Source organism: Anguilla anguilla, chromosome 8, assembly GCF_013347855.1.
Source record: "Anguilla anguilla isolate fAngAng1 chromosome 8, fAngAng1.pri, whole genome shotgun sequence".
NCBI lineage: Eukaryota > Metazoa > Chordata > Actinopteri > Anguilliformes > Anguillidae > Anguilla > Anguilla anguilla.
In genome coordinates, this window is record NC_049208.1 from 18,563,274 (window position 1) to 18,578,263 (window position 14,990).

The window sequence follows — 14,990 nt, forward strand, 5'->3', positions numbered from 1 at the left end:
TTTTTGGTACAAGGGGAGAGAATTTCGGAAATTGCTGAAGGAAACATGGAGCCCGCCCTAGAAACCGTATGTCTGAGCACCTACTCAAAACATCACCTTTCTGCAGAGAACACAATCAACTTGAAAACATTCAGTTGTCCTGATATGACATCATACAGAATATAACTCCTCAAAAGCAAAGACATTCCAACTGAATGCTGTGAAAGAATCATTGAATTATAAAACCTTTAAAAATTCTGTAAATTATACTTTATACCACTATAATTTTTCCATCTATTTTTTCTATTTCTATTTTCATTCAAAATTTTAAAATTTCCAGCTGAGTAATTGTGCCGATTCGCCCGCCCACTTATCCACAGCTCAGTGTATGTCAAAGCAAAGGAAAAAGAGAGAAGCCTGTGATTCTTGAGCAGAGCTCATGCTTATTTGCAATTGCACGGGTGCTTTCTCAGCTGTCAGTTGTTATTGATATATTCATTAAAAGAATCTGTTCTCTCTTACCAATTACCTATCACAGAACCCCATGCTCACACCCTCAGCTGACAATCAATCAATTTACAATTACGATTTTTGATGGGCCATGACAGAAACTTGGAAAGGATGTCATTTGAAAGTTCATGGTCATTAAATAAGCATTAAAATGATACACGACACGTGAAAGTGATTGTATGGCCAATCCATGGAGCGACAGCATTGTAAAAGAGTGTAAATGCCTTTTCCCAAATGGGGGGCAGGGAGGTGGGGGGTCGCAGCTGGGAAGGTTCTTACAAGGGCCAGTGTTTAGCCATTCTTTGAAAGAAGCACTATAAAAGCGTTTTTGAGTTTGGGTAAGGTTGGACTCACCATGCACTGAACATCATCCTTCTAAAGCCATTTGTAAGTTTTTTTTTAGTCTGTATAGATTTTGAAATTTAATTTGATAATGAATTCATATGACACATTTTCACTGTAAAATGTACTGGGAGTCAGTTTCAGGAGAACGCCCCATAATAATTGTTCAAAATTCATTCTTTGTCATTAACAATGTCAGCATGTTTAGGAAACAAATTCCCACGCATCGTATCTTGCAGTCATGTACAGCTTTAGAGCAAGCATTCCTTACAAAGTGAAACTGATACTCAGACTTACACCAGCACCTGCATTTACACACACACACACGCACATGCACGCACACATGCATGCGCGCACGCACGCATACGTACACTTATGCACACAAACGCACATACACACACGCAGACACACGCACACACGCACGCGCATGCACACGCACGCATACGTTCACTTACGAATACAGACGCACATACACACGCAGACACACACGCACGCATACACATGCACACACACACACATACACACACAGATACTTTCTCTCACCCTCTCAGACTCACCAGCACCTGCATTTACTCTTCAACCCCCTCTCTCTCCCTCTCTCTCTCTCTCTCTCTCTCTCACACACACACACACAGAGGAACCATCACCAGAGGCCTTGTTGTCATGACTGCCAAGGGAGTGGTTCTAAAATTTGATTCCCAATGAAGAGAAACCAGCCTAAATGAAACCTCATCCATCTTAATAAAATACAATTATTTTCCACTTATTAATCATTGAAAAATCAATATGTCTGCTCTCTGAGAGCCTTGCCAGAATTTATCAACCTGCGGCAGACAGAGATGTATCTATCACTGTGAGCACAGATATAGTTTTGGTCATCTTTAATCCTGTAGTGAAGAGAGTTAGCGACATTGGCCCTGTGAAAAGTCAGAAAACGAGAAAGAATTTTGGGAACACTGTAGAATTTTTTTTTATGGTGCTAGAAACTGAATAATTACATTTGTCAAATCTTAAAAGAAATAACATTTTCACAATTCAATATCATGAAATACAAATCAGTACCAGTGGTCCACAGTACATTGCAGTGTATGAATCTGTACTAGTACAGTACCTGTTGATGGGGCAAATAAATCTGTAGTATTAGGCCATCATATCGCTCACCTTCTAATCCTCTATGGTCAATGCCTTCCTGTCTTTCGGTACCAGTCTATATTTGGAACATGGAAACTTAAATGTAACATTACATACTGTATATCATCGAATTTCAATTGCAAATAGACATAGATATATATACATAACTATACATGTATGTAAATATAGTTATAAATATAGCGCACCCATTTAGCCAATAGCTAAACCGTGAACCGTGAACTGTGGTATGCTATAGCATTTCATTAATTGAAATCATTTAAAGTAGTTTTCTTTTCATAACCAGCCCTGCCTGTTTAACTCTGCCAAATCTAGTTTGTGGGTTATTTGAACACTTCTATGTTTTCAACTAAAACACGTAAATCAAGTAAAAATGTTCATGATTAACAAGTAGCCTACTATCTTTGATGGCTATCCCCGCACCAAAAGCTCAGTATATTTCTCATCTTTTTGTGTTTTTGTAGGTATAAATTGAAAATAAAATGTTTTTACTTTGGCTTGTCTTTCAATTAATTTTTATATATTAACTGAATTCCTCTCTATGTTAAGTTTTATTTAAAACCACAGGTTTTTTAAATAGTAATACTTACTATAATGTACTGTATATACACATATATGCAGAAAATAACTAATCATACATGCACGTGCAAGTTTTGGCGACAAACTGTCTTGGGTATTATGGGATAAAGATAAAGGACATTTTTCAGACAAGATGGTGCACCATTTTCACCTTAGGCCTTTGAACACATTTTAGTCAGAAAGCTCAGGCTGGTCATGATTCAGCCTCTGACACCCTGCCTCTACCCCCTCCCCACCCCATTCCCCGCTCCCCCCATTGCCCCCAGTCCTGTCAAAAAAAAAAGGGGGGGGTGCCAGGTGGAAAGGCTGCTTTTTATTGACTAAATGATAAAGAGCTCTGTAATGATAAATAACACTCATTTTACTGCAGAATTTCCCAAAAGGGGACATTTTACACAATATATAAAGAAGAAATATTGGAAGAGGGACCGAGTCTAGGTATCCCTGCAGGCCTGTCTCTCTGCTGGAACAGGGGTCACAAATTGTATTAGGACCTCGTGCGCTAGCATGGCATATAATGTGATCCATGAGGAGGGGAGTTCTCCCCCAGCTCACGGAGGATTAAAGGGGTACGACAGACCAGTGAGCTTCATACTGGTGGCACACACTCACTGACACATGGAGGACTGTTGGGAAAATCACAACGTCTGGTAAACGTGCGTGATACTGTTATTTCATACAGCCTTCCTTTCTTATCTTTACAGTGTGGAGGGGACTGTATATCTTGTAGAATAAATCCCATAACACTTTAATGTTGATTTAATGACATCCCAGGTTAGCCCCACAGGAAATCACCAGCCTGAGGTTTTTCCCTCGCTATCCCAAAGGATCGTTTGTGTTGTGTTGATTGTACAGATTATACTGATTGTAACTTGGGAGCTGTTGTTGAGTGCTTTGCCCTTTATTGATATCCTTATTAACCAATGAGTCAGTGCGGGGCATTAACTGCGGGGTTAAATGGGGAGGTTTACTGTAAAGCTGATATAATACATTACAGCTGACTGATGTCAGGCGTGATTTATTCTGGCAATTTGCCATTCTTAAAGTGAAACGCCTGTTTTTGCCCCAGTGCAGGTTTGCAGATGGTCTCCCTCATGACATGTTTTACAGTGAGTTAACCAGCTCAGTCATTATCCACAGTCCCAGTTAAAGTAAAACAGAAGATTATGGAGGCAAGATGAGGACAAGGTCAGTGATTGTAGAGAGGTAGGCCTACACTTATGTTACCCTCCTAGATGCTTAATTAGTCATAAGTATATGTACATGGTTTGACTATGGGCAACAATATGTATATTGTAACACTACAGAGATGGTAGGAACCCAAATGTTCAAATCCCAATTTGATGTACAGTTTTTGTACTCTTGAATCAAGTTCCTGGTTACTGGAATTGCATCAGTAAATATCCAGCTGTTTAAGCGAATGTCTAAATAAGGGAGCTACTGTGTATAAAACATCGATAGTCTGGAATTACCAAAAGCGCTACTGAAAAGGTGTTGACCTTTATTCATCATTCAAATTTCCAACACAATCATCGATGCAATGGATTCAGGCAATTAAAAAGTGTGTGAACATAGGGTTTTAGGCCTTTCCCTGTTCTGTATGAATGTTTAAACCAGACATACCTTAAATTACACAACATATGCAATTTATGTTGAATGAAGTAAAATATAAAGGCAATCTATAAACGAAGAGTGAAAAAAGTCACTGAACTTTCCGTACTGATGCCTTCACATACGGGTATGATGATGAAATCTCCACTGAGTTCAATCTTTCTCTCAGGTGCTCAGGTGAAATAGCGCAATGCTACATGTTGGTGCTGTGTGACCTGCTGCAGGTGTTACTCAAGAGGTCAAAGACCTGAGTGGTGGACATATTCACAGTAAAAGTCATTCATATCCTGTTATCATTTTTTATAAAACAAGCTGTAAACAGGGTACAGGTCCTGCCATTCCTTTAAAATGCAAAATGAATGAATTTTTAATAAGGCTAACCACCGCTGTAATTACATACCAAGGGATTTCGGTGTCAGGAAATGATATTGAATTTTTGCAACTTTTGCTAAATTACAACTGTCTCATTATGGATCAATGAAGAATAAGGAACTGCAAGCTCCCTTAGGAAGATTATTTGTTACTGAGAAAATAAAAAAGGACTGAATGAAGTATAGATCATTTTATACACAGGCAACTTAAATTAATATTCCCATTTGATTCTTCATAATTGCTGGTTCAATGGCAGTAATGTGAGCAAATCACAGTATATGATTGTGTTTACTCACTTATTCAACCAGTAATTTAATCACTGCACATTTATAGATTTTTTTTTTCTTTATGCATTGTGATATACAGTTGATTGGGAATAAATATAAAATGCGACAATGACAAATCCCATTAACATGTATAAAACATGCAAATTCCACAGTACTAGGCCATTTTTAGATTTTGAAAAATATCAAATGCAAAGAAAGGTAATTCAATGAAACAAATACATGCGTGTGAAAAGCTCTTGGTCTTTGATTGGAGGGAAGCATATGCATGATACAAAGACACACTCGCCGAACAGAACAACTGTATTTTCCTCCTGTGTTCATCCCTCAGGCCTAACTGAAAACAGCCAAGAAAGAAACCAAATGATAAACAGAGGTTGTCCTGTGTGCTTCGCATTCTGGATATTTATTGAATTTAATGGCTAAAAACAAGAGATTCTTGCCGTCTGAATATTTGTCTGTTTTTCCATCTTCTTGGCATTCCCATGATCTTGTCATATTTCATCTCTGACCCATGGAAAAGTAAAAAAATATCCCTAATTTGCCCTGGTTATTGACTTAATTGATTTATTACTTATTTGCTCCTTAGTCTTGTAAGCAATGCACAAAATCTCAGACATATTTCATATATTTAGTGTATCTCAGAAGCATGCGTGTAACCATGTAACTTTTTAATTATCCATTATATGTGAGCTTTCGTGTAAAATGATCCGGTAAATATGGTTTAAACAGTACCTCGCTCTTATACTGCAGACAGATGCACATAAGCTTGCACTCTAACTACTCGGCATCAGTGTAGTATAATGTAGTATAAAGGCTCAATTCCCAAGTGGGGTACTGCTGTTGTGATCTTCGTACTTAACCTGAATTGCTTCAGTAAAATATTCAGCTTTATAAAATGATTGTATGTAAAAAAGAATGTAAGCTGTGTAGTTTGTTGGCATCTGCTAAATGCCTATAAATGTCAAATATGACTGTGTGTTGAGCTTAGAATCTTATCTTGTTCTGTAAATATGCAGCTGTATTAATGAATACAAGTACTGGTTAAAGGCCTCTAACAAGAAATAGCTCATCTTGCATAACGACTACTTTTTAATCAGTTATATATTCTATTCTGTGTTTCCTTGAATGTTTGAAATCGAGCGCTTGAAAGGGAGCATTTCTCTTTGAATAAACAACTGTCATCTTATAAATAGTTGTTTGTTCCACATGGAAAATGTGGTCATATGATAAAAGAGTCTTCCTCTGAGCACAATTGGTTATTGTTAGAACCAAGTGATGAATTATACTGACTTTATTTACGGACTAACAAAACAAACAACAATGCAAATATTGAAAGCAGCGCACCATGTTTTGTTTTAGACCTCCCACTGATCATCTTTTGTGGTTTCCTTTTTTAAAAATTCTGTTAGTTCTGCAACCTCTTAACAATAATTAACAGCATAAATATAATATGACTGGACCATTGTTTTACACATTTCACACCTGTGCATTTTTATGGGGGGGGGGGGCATTGTTTGTTTTGTTTTGGGTTTTTGAAGCAATTATAAGTTTCAATGTCATTATCTGCCAAAACGTATTCATGATATGGAGAGACCAATTGCCTTCCGGGCATTGTAATATAATAGCACCCTCTTTATCAAATTTAACAGTTTATTGGAAACAGCTTGTAGACATGTTTAGCCACAGCCTGTTCCACTCTCCACCCCAACCCTTTCAGCGTCATCAGGTCCAGTGCCTGCTACTGGATAAACAAGGCAGCATTTCATGCCAACTTCATTACATATTTATCATTATTATATGTTTCTGTTTTTCCAAAGACTGCGCAAAAACAAAGCCTGGTGTTATAAACTGGATTTTTCCTTTGAGCCGAAAATATGTGAAAAGCGACTGACTACAGAGTGTTTCAATCAATTTATTATTATTGTATTTTCTTTAATATTTTACAAATGTTTGTACTATATTTAATTTTAAATTGTTTTATTTGTGCTTTCTTTTCTTTTGCTAATTACTGAGTCCATGATGTTACGAAATGTCTGTCCTGAAAGTGCAGTGGCATTAGACTGGCAGGTATGTGGTGCATCAGGCGGCTGCAGCCTGTGTGCGTGTGCATGTGCATGTAGCCAAATGAATGACTCCGAGGATCTGCATGTGTTGCATAAGCCTTAGTTAAGAGTTCCGCCATGTTTGAAGAATGGCCGTGTGGACGGCGGCAGGCTGTCAGGTTCTGTGGTGCGTGAGTAAACCAGCTTCCTCTCTAACAGCTGTAGGCAAAACATTCAAAACAGAAGGATGGCGTGACATCTCTGCGCTTTGCTTAAAAACTGGAAGGGTGGAACTTAGCCCCCTCACACACCCGCCCACGCACGCACACATGTGCACACACACGCGCGCGCACGCGCACACACACACACACACACACACACACACACACACACACACACACACACACACACACACATACACACAAGGATTCTTATGTATGGAAAACATGTGCTCATTATTTGATGGATTTTATACAGAAATGCATGGTTTGTATTGTATTCCAGACTATGGCCTGAATTTAATCAATACATGTCTTTAATGCTAACTCATTAAGGTTGTGAAAATGCATTTTGTGAAGGGAAGCCATCTGCATACTTTGAAAGTCATAGGTTAAATGCACATTTGATCCAGGCCTTTATCGACACTATTACGTTACAAATAGCAATAGCTGTGCTGGCCTTACGGATTCATTCACTCAAGGTGCTTTGTGGAGCACTAGACCTTCCTGGTGTGATATAGTCCCCCTTTAACTCAAGCCACAGCCAAAACAGTGCCTGCTTTCTGTGCAGTACTGTGCAGTAAGGCCCTTAACCTGATCTGCTTTAATATACAGTAAATATCCAGCTGTACTTAATGGATTGTATCTAAAGTTATAATCTGTGTAACTAGGATAAGAACATTCGCTAAATACCTGAATGCAAATGTAACAGCAACCCTGTGCCTTTTGTTCCATAATATGAAGGATTTGTTTCACATCTGTGAAAAGGTATTAGAAAAGGTTTTCCATTGTCATAGACAACAAAAACATTCTTTATTGAATTTGGCCAGAGATAATTTATTCAAGAAAAGTCAATATTTTTGGCACCATATAAATGCTCCCAGTAATATATATATATATATATATATATATATATATATTACATACACAGTAGTTTTGCCACAGTTCAGGGTGGCAAAGCTTTTCATATGCATTAAGAATGTGTGAACAGCTAGCCCGGTGTGGCATGTTTGTGTGTTTGTGCTTCATGATAATCAGCCGATGCTCCTGTTCCACTGTCCAGCCACATTACAGTGGATGCTCAGCAGTGAGCATTTGTAAAGGCCCGGCTGCTAAAGCTACAGCCCAAGGCTGATAAACTGTGAAGCCTCTAATCAGATCTGTGAAAAACTAACTGGGCGGCTAAGCTGGGGCTTTGATTGATGACCGTATATTGGCCTGTTTTCCTTATTACAAACGCAGCCTAAGCACATTACAACTAAAAAAAATCTGTGACTATTTGTCCCTTCCTTTCGTCTTAATGAATGCAATCATTCACTTAGATAGCTCAACAGTGTGTCCAGTCTTAGATGGTTATACTGAGGATATTCATACAATAAACACCTGTTGGGAGAATAAAATGCAGCTTTTTAGTAGCTTCTAGAAACTTTTAAAATGTTTATTAAATGCAACCTTCCCTTTTACCAAAAATAATACAAAATGTACATAAAGTTACATTTTATTTTATTTTTTATAATTTTTCTTACTTTCTGCAAGTTCATTAGGAACTTGTTAATTTGACAATCATTTGCTTTAGTGAAGAGCTACGTAAATTAATTCGTGAAATGTAGATCATGATTTTAAAATGATGATCCCTTACTGTAAGTATGAAAACCTTCTCCACCCTGCAATGTGGCATAACTACAGTGTCTACAGTGTAGAATAACAGAGCACATATTCATTAAGGTCATCATTATTTAGTCAAGATTAAAATACAAAGAAACTGGTTTTGCACAAAGAAGCTGACAAAAGGAATGTAATAGAACCACAAAAATATTATTTTTCAGGAATAGTACCTATATTGATTACCTAGCTTTAAACATCACCTGTATGCTGAAAATATTTGCCATTGGACGTTGTGTAAGGGCTACTGTACATTACGATAGCTCTCAGAACATGGAGCACGCAGACCCAATTACCAAAGAGAGCAGAGCAGAATTAATGAATCTCTCTTATGGTGCCCTCGCTCATTTAATCACATCTGCAGGATCCCACAGTGCTTAACTGTAATTCCACATAATATAAACAATCATTTGAAAAGTGAATTAGACTCACCTCTAGGGTAGAAGTCAGTTACCAATATGGGGCGGAAAGTTATTAAAATGCCAAAACCAAGAGGACAGTCCAAAGAGAAGGCAAGGAGAACCAGGCTAAAGGCAAAGCTTGCACCCATTTGTTTTGAATTTATTTCTTGTGATGTAGGACAGATATGTCTTTGATGCCCAGACAGACATATTTTACATTATTAATTTCATAAGCAGATCATTCTTTATCCTGGGTAACTCACATAGCTTATATGTTCTAACCTATTTTCATTAAAATGATTTTCAGTGTGGAAAATAATAGTTTCTGCAACTTTTTCTGCTTTCTGGTCCAATGCCTGAACTATGACAATAAAACATCTGGGTACACTTCTGCCCCTTGTGAGAGATTCCATAACAGTGTGGTTCACAGAGTGAGAACAACATGCTGCGGTTGGAACTAATTGTTTGCATTTTCAATTCATTGAGCTCCACACTGGTGTCTGACAGAGTATTAGGTATGAGATTGACATAACACAGAGACATATTTAGCTTACTGTAACCGGCCTTACTTACATACACTGCGTCTTGAATAATTTTTTTCCCTTATCTGTAAAAATATCTCTCTCTCTCTCTTTCGCTCTCTCTCTTTCTCTCTGAGGTAGTACAGGAAGTGAAGCCGTGGCAGAGTTCAGTTGTAATTGGTTACGGTCACGCAAACCAAACAGGAAGGAATCTGCAACTGATTTGAATTCTTCCTCCAGCATTAAGCATTAATAGCTCCAAAATTAATTGAGTTTTAGGCCTATTCCCACTATTGGTTTTCCTGTTTTCAAGCTATTTTATAGAGACCCCCACCACCCCCATAAAATGAAGTCGCATTTTCGGTCTGTGGTGGGGGGAGTGGGGTCAGGACATACAGCCATCTCTAAAATTACAGGTTCTGTAGTTCAAGAATTTAGTAAACATGGAATAATAATATTTAAAATGTTGTGACGGTATACTATACATTATATTATATGAGATTATTAAAGGTTTATGTTCTTAGGTTATCTACATCATAGATACTCTTTATTAACAATAAATATCATATAAATAATATAATATTTAGAAATGGCTTCCACATCATATCATAATGTGATTTTACAAAAATCTTATAAAATATTCAGTAACATCATGAGCTAATTGTAAAGTGGTTAGAAATAAATGAACCATTTTACTGTTCATTCATATTTTATGTTTTCCACATTCAGAAAGCCTATTAAATAATCCTTTTGCACAGTGAGGAAATAATCCTTGTCTACGGGGAACATTCTTTTTTCAAGGTTTTTCAACATTGGTAGGCTCCTCTGCACAAATTTCAGCATTTGCTGAAGATGTAGAGAAGTGCCTGAAAATGGAAACCATGGCAGAGGGCAGTTCGGTGGAGGAGAAATCAAAGTAAAAGGGATTCGCGTGCCAGGAGAACGTTTCACCAAAGGGCAGAGAGGAAGCGCAAGATAAGAGGGAAGAGAAACCGCTAAATGTTATGTTTGCTGGAATTTGTTAAGAGAGATTCTTTAGATATGTGTAATGTGACATACGTACCGCTTTCACGAAAAATGCATTTACTTTAATTTGACAGAGAGAAGAGATTGACAGAGCGAGAGAAAGAGGGAAAGAAAAAAGAGACAGAGAGGGAGAGAGAGTGTGTGAGAGAGAGACTAAGAGAGAGAAAAAGCTGACCATAAAGATCAACAGACTTCTTTATACCTGTACACCGTTATATTAAGACTTTATATCGAAACACTGGTTCATCCATTAAACTAACAGATAGTGAATGCAAGGTTACAACCAGAATGGAAGTTAGAAATTTTGCATATGTCCACCTTATTTTTGGCAATTAGCCTATCTCCAGGGAAATGAGTAATCTTACATACAGACTCCATATAATACATACCGTAATACCTGTGTTGCGGTATTTTTTACGGACCTCTGTGGACTAGTATTGCTAAATCAAAGGGCTCTGACCACGTTGCACAGAGGGACTAAAATTTCTTTGCTCTGAAATTCTAGCATGCTGGGAAAGTGTTTCAAACTCTGCCTGTAAGAGATGCAAAATTTATGAATCCTCACATCTCAGCTTGATTAATGTGAAATAATAATAAGCTATTTAATGCTTAAACATGGCTTGGAGCAACCTTTGGTTATCAAGATGTTCAATGGAGTAATGGCTTGGGAAGACAAATCACCTCCTGGCCACGCGATGCCTGTTTAACGGTGCTGAGCAGATATATGAAAGTGAATGTAATTGTAGACTAATTCCATGCTCTAGGCCTGAAAGGCGTGGACGCATCAGTGTAGATGCAGGTGGAGAGGTGTAATCAGTTACGCTGAACCTTCAGGGAGGGACAAGGCAAAAGGCATTACTGCGCTTCATTCTCCTGTGCGCTCAGCGCTAGCCTTTCACTCGGAGCCATGCTAAAACATCACCAATGCGGAAAGGAAAAGATGAAAGTGACAGATTTCAAACAAAATACAATACATTTTGTCATCATCTTCAAATAAATGTATTTGCTTTCTTTTTCTAGCTATCACAGCCACTGTCAACCATTCGATAGCAAAGTTTCCAAAATACTGTGAATTTCTAACACTCAAATTTTGACTCCTGATTTGGTACGACATGCCAAATGTAAGTTAGCAGTAAGCAATTAAAAAATTAGACTCAACCAGTTGCCCTACATGCGCATTCAGGAACATTAACAAATAAACATAACCTACACCATTTCTGAATTAAAAAACAACCACCCTCAGGTGCACATTTCTAATTAATTAGTAACTCACTAAAACAAATGGAGATTGCTTTAAAAACTAAATATCACTTTCACATAAAAAAGTCAATTTGGAAAACAATAGTGCGAATAAAGAAAATGATAGTTTGCAGTCCTCCCATTCAAGTCCGAAAGCAAATATAGATATTGCTGTGTATGTACAACAAATAAAGTTAAATCGTTTATCGAACAGGCCATTCTCAAGCAACCAAACAGCATAATTGTGATAGGAAATATGAATGCAAAACGTTTCTGTGGATTACATGAGGGCCACTGAGGTTAATGTTTTCATAAAAGCTATTTTGTGGGTGGTTATTGGCACCTACGTCTCCTTTTAACCAGTTTGTGCCTTGGACCCCATTACCAGCAGCAGTGGCACCTCAGGTGCACTTAGATTAATGGACTGCCACAGGTGTGGAATTCTTTGGCAAACTATGAAACATTATACGCATGAGCTGAGTCATCAGTGAGGCCTGAGGTTAACTGCTCTTCATTCATCAGGCAGTGAAGAGAGATTACGCAGCACTGAGAAACAGAGATAGCAGCAAGCTGCCTGTGAGCAGGAAACAACAGGAAGCAGAAACACTGTGCTACTCAAGATCTGACACACCCAGGGACACAGAAATTAGAAGGTGTATTGACTATGAGCGGCTAATCCACAGATTTGTACAGTGAACTTGGAAATACAGACATCGTACAAAAAAAACAATTAACACGCAAATAGAAGTAAAATATGTAAAATATGCGTGAGTTCAAAGCTGTTCTGCCCTGCAAATTTTACTCATGCGTTGGGTCAAAAAATATTTGTAGAAAAGGTAAAATTTCCAAATTGTTAAAATCGTTAAAAAGGTTCATATTCCAGAAGTAATGAGTCCATCTTGCAAAGTTACAAGCTTCCCACTCCTGGCTGCATGATCCAAGCCCCCATTAAAATGACAGTGGGCCCCGGGGCTAGCCATCGCCACCCGCCTAACCTGTAACCCATCATCCTGCTCACAATCACGGTCACCCCCATCCAAAAGACAACCTGTACAACTATTTTCCACGTAGATTGTTTAAAAAAAACATCTCCACAAAATTCCTAAAGATTCCACGATCATGGAATGAATGCAGGCAGCACACTTCACAGGATTTATGTTACAGAAGCACATCGTTTCATTTTGTCTAATGGTAGAGCGTGCACTATTATCAGCCTGTGTCAACAAAAGGCACAGAACGTAATGTAAAGAGGTCTATGAAATACACAAATGAACACAAAACCACACCACAAGCAGATGAGCACAAGTGACGGTCAGCCTACCAAGTCAAAAAACAAAGGAGTGGGCGCTCCTAATAACCAACAGCAAGATAAACAGAACAGAAATACCAATGCATAAGTATAAGTATATAAGTATAACTTACAAGACCGGGCATGTACGCAGCACCGCTCAGACTATGATCGCAAGCATGCAATAAGCATATAATAATAATAATAATAATAATAACAATAATAATAATAATAATAATAATAAAACAAGAAGAAAGGGGGAAAAGGCACGTACAAAGAGATGCAATAAAACACAATTTATAAAAGAATAAAATACAGTGTGCAACAGGAATGGGCTCTCCAAATCAATCAATGCAATAAAGAAAAGTGCTAATTCACCGGTCCAAAGGCAGGCTTATAATAAAGACAAGGCCTACCTTTAGAAAGCTGTTGTTCCGGGAAGAAACGTCGTCGACTAGGTTACTAAAATCCAAGGCCCAAAATGTCACTTTCCAGGGACATCAGCATTTGGTGACTTTGTCCATCTTGTCTCATTAAGGATTGTATGATTTTCTTAACCATTGTGCTTTTGGACAAAGAGTGTTCTCCAGAAGCGTTGATTACTGACACGTCGTGGTTATGTGAAAGGCTATGTCCACAGTAGGAAATACTATATGCACGTTCCTTACTGCTACCTGAAGCAATGTTCGTGCAGTTTGGTTTTCCTTATTCTGTTTTGTCCATGTCTTCAGCAAAATCATTTTGCAAATCGGTGCGATGTTTCTGCAGATGTAATGCAGCAGCTACATGGAGCAAACGACAGACAAAACGCAACACGCTTTGAGGGTGAAGTAACTTGCCGAGCACAGGTTCGCTTTTGACACACTTTCATTAAAACGCTTTTTGAATAGCTTCCCGTTTGATGTTCGTTTTGTTGTTCAGAAGCTGAGAAGTCAGCGTGTCTGTTCTGGCATGGCAGCAGGCAGCCCTTTCGTGACCCAGCAGTGGGTGCTACCGCTGTGGGTGTCGGGGATCACAGCGGTGGTTGTGGTGCTGAGATTCCATTGCTGGAGCCAGCTCGCTAACCATCAGTGTGTGTTCAGCTGTCATGGTGCCAGTGACTCCATTCTAACTAGCCATCTCGCTAAGGTTGCTACCTGTATAATGTTGTTCTGTCTAGTTTGCAACACATTATCCCAGCCCCATGAGTGTGAATGATTGGAAACCTAACATCATATCAAAAGTTGAACAATTCACTCATTGGACAAGAAAGATTATGCACCTTACCAAGCACGATACAGTTTTATGACTATTATCTTTTTTATTTATTTTAAACAATTTGATATTTTTCCCCCCTTTGCCTCTTAGGCCTTCGGCCAGGATCCCACTCCCCCTTCCCACTCTAAGCGCAATGCAACTCGAATCCGGAAGCTGCAGAACGTCCATAGTCTGTGTTTCTTGGTTGTTGTTTTGCTTTTGTTTATTGTTTTTTTTTCTTCTTTTTTTTTAATCATTCGGTGTTTTTATCTCTCACTGGGCTTCATAAGCTCATCTGTTAATAGACTCGCCAACATCTGTGATATCACAAGGTTAGAATTTCGGCTAGGAGAAGCAGCGACGTCCCTCAGTTAACTGCACTGACTGTATTTCACCAGGAGAGGTCCTACCTCGGAAAAATGCCTCCGAAGTAGGTACTGCTAATACGGGCAATGTGTAAATAAACAGTCCTTGTTTATGGTTGCCTTGTAAATACACACTGTATGATCTGCCCCGTAAATAAAATTA

At 38.4% G+C, this 14,990-nt stretch overlaps 1 long non-coding RNA gene across 2 annotated transcripts in view; it reads right to left on the reverse strand.

Annotated features, from left to right (window-relative positions):
• The window catches only part of LOC118234400, a 98,182-nt gene extending 83,779 nt beyond the window's left edge, over positions 1-14,403 (reverse strand). For both annotated transcript variants that reach the window (XR_004766661.1, XR_004766662.1), the window contains exon 1: positions 13,643-14,403. This is a non-coding gene — a long non-coding RNA (uncharacterized LOC118234400). The remainder of the gene's footprint in view (positions 1-13,642) is intronic.
• Positions 14,404-14,990: the final 587 nt, after the last annotated feature.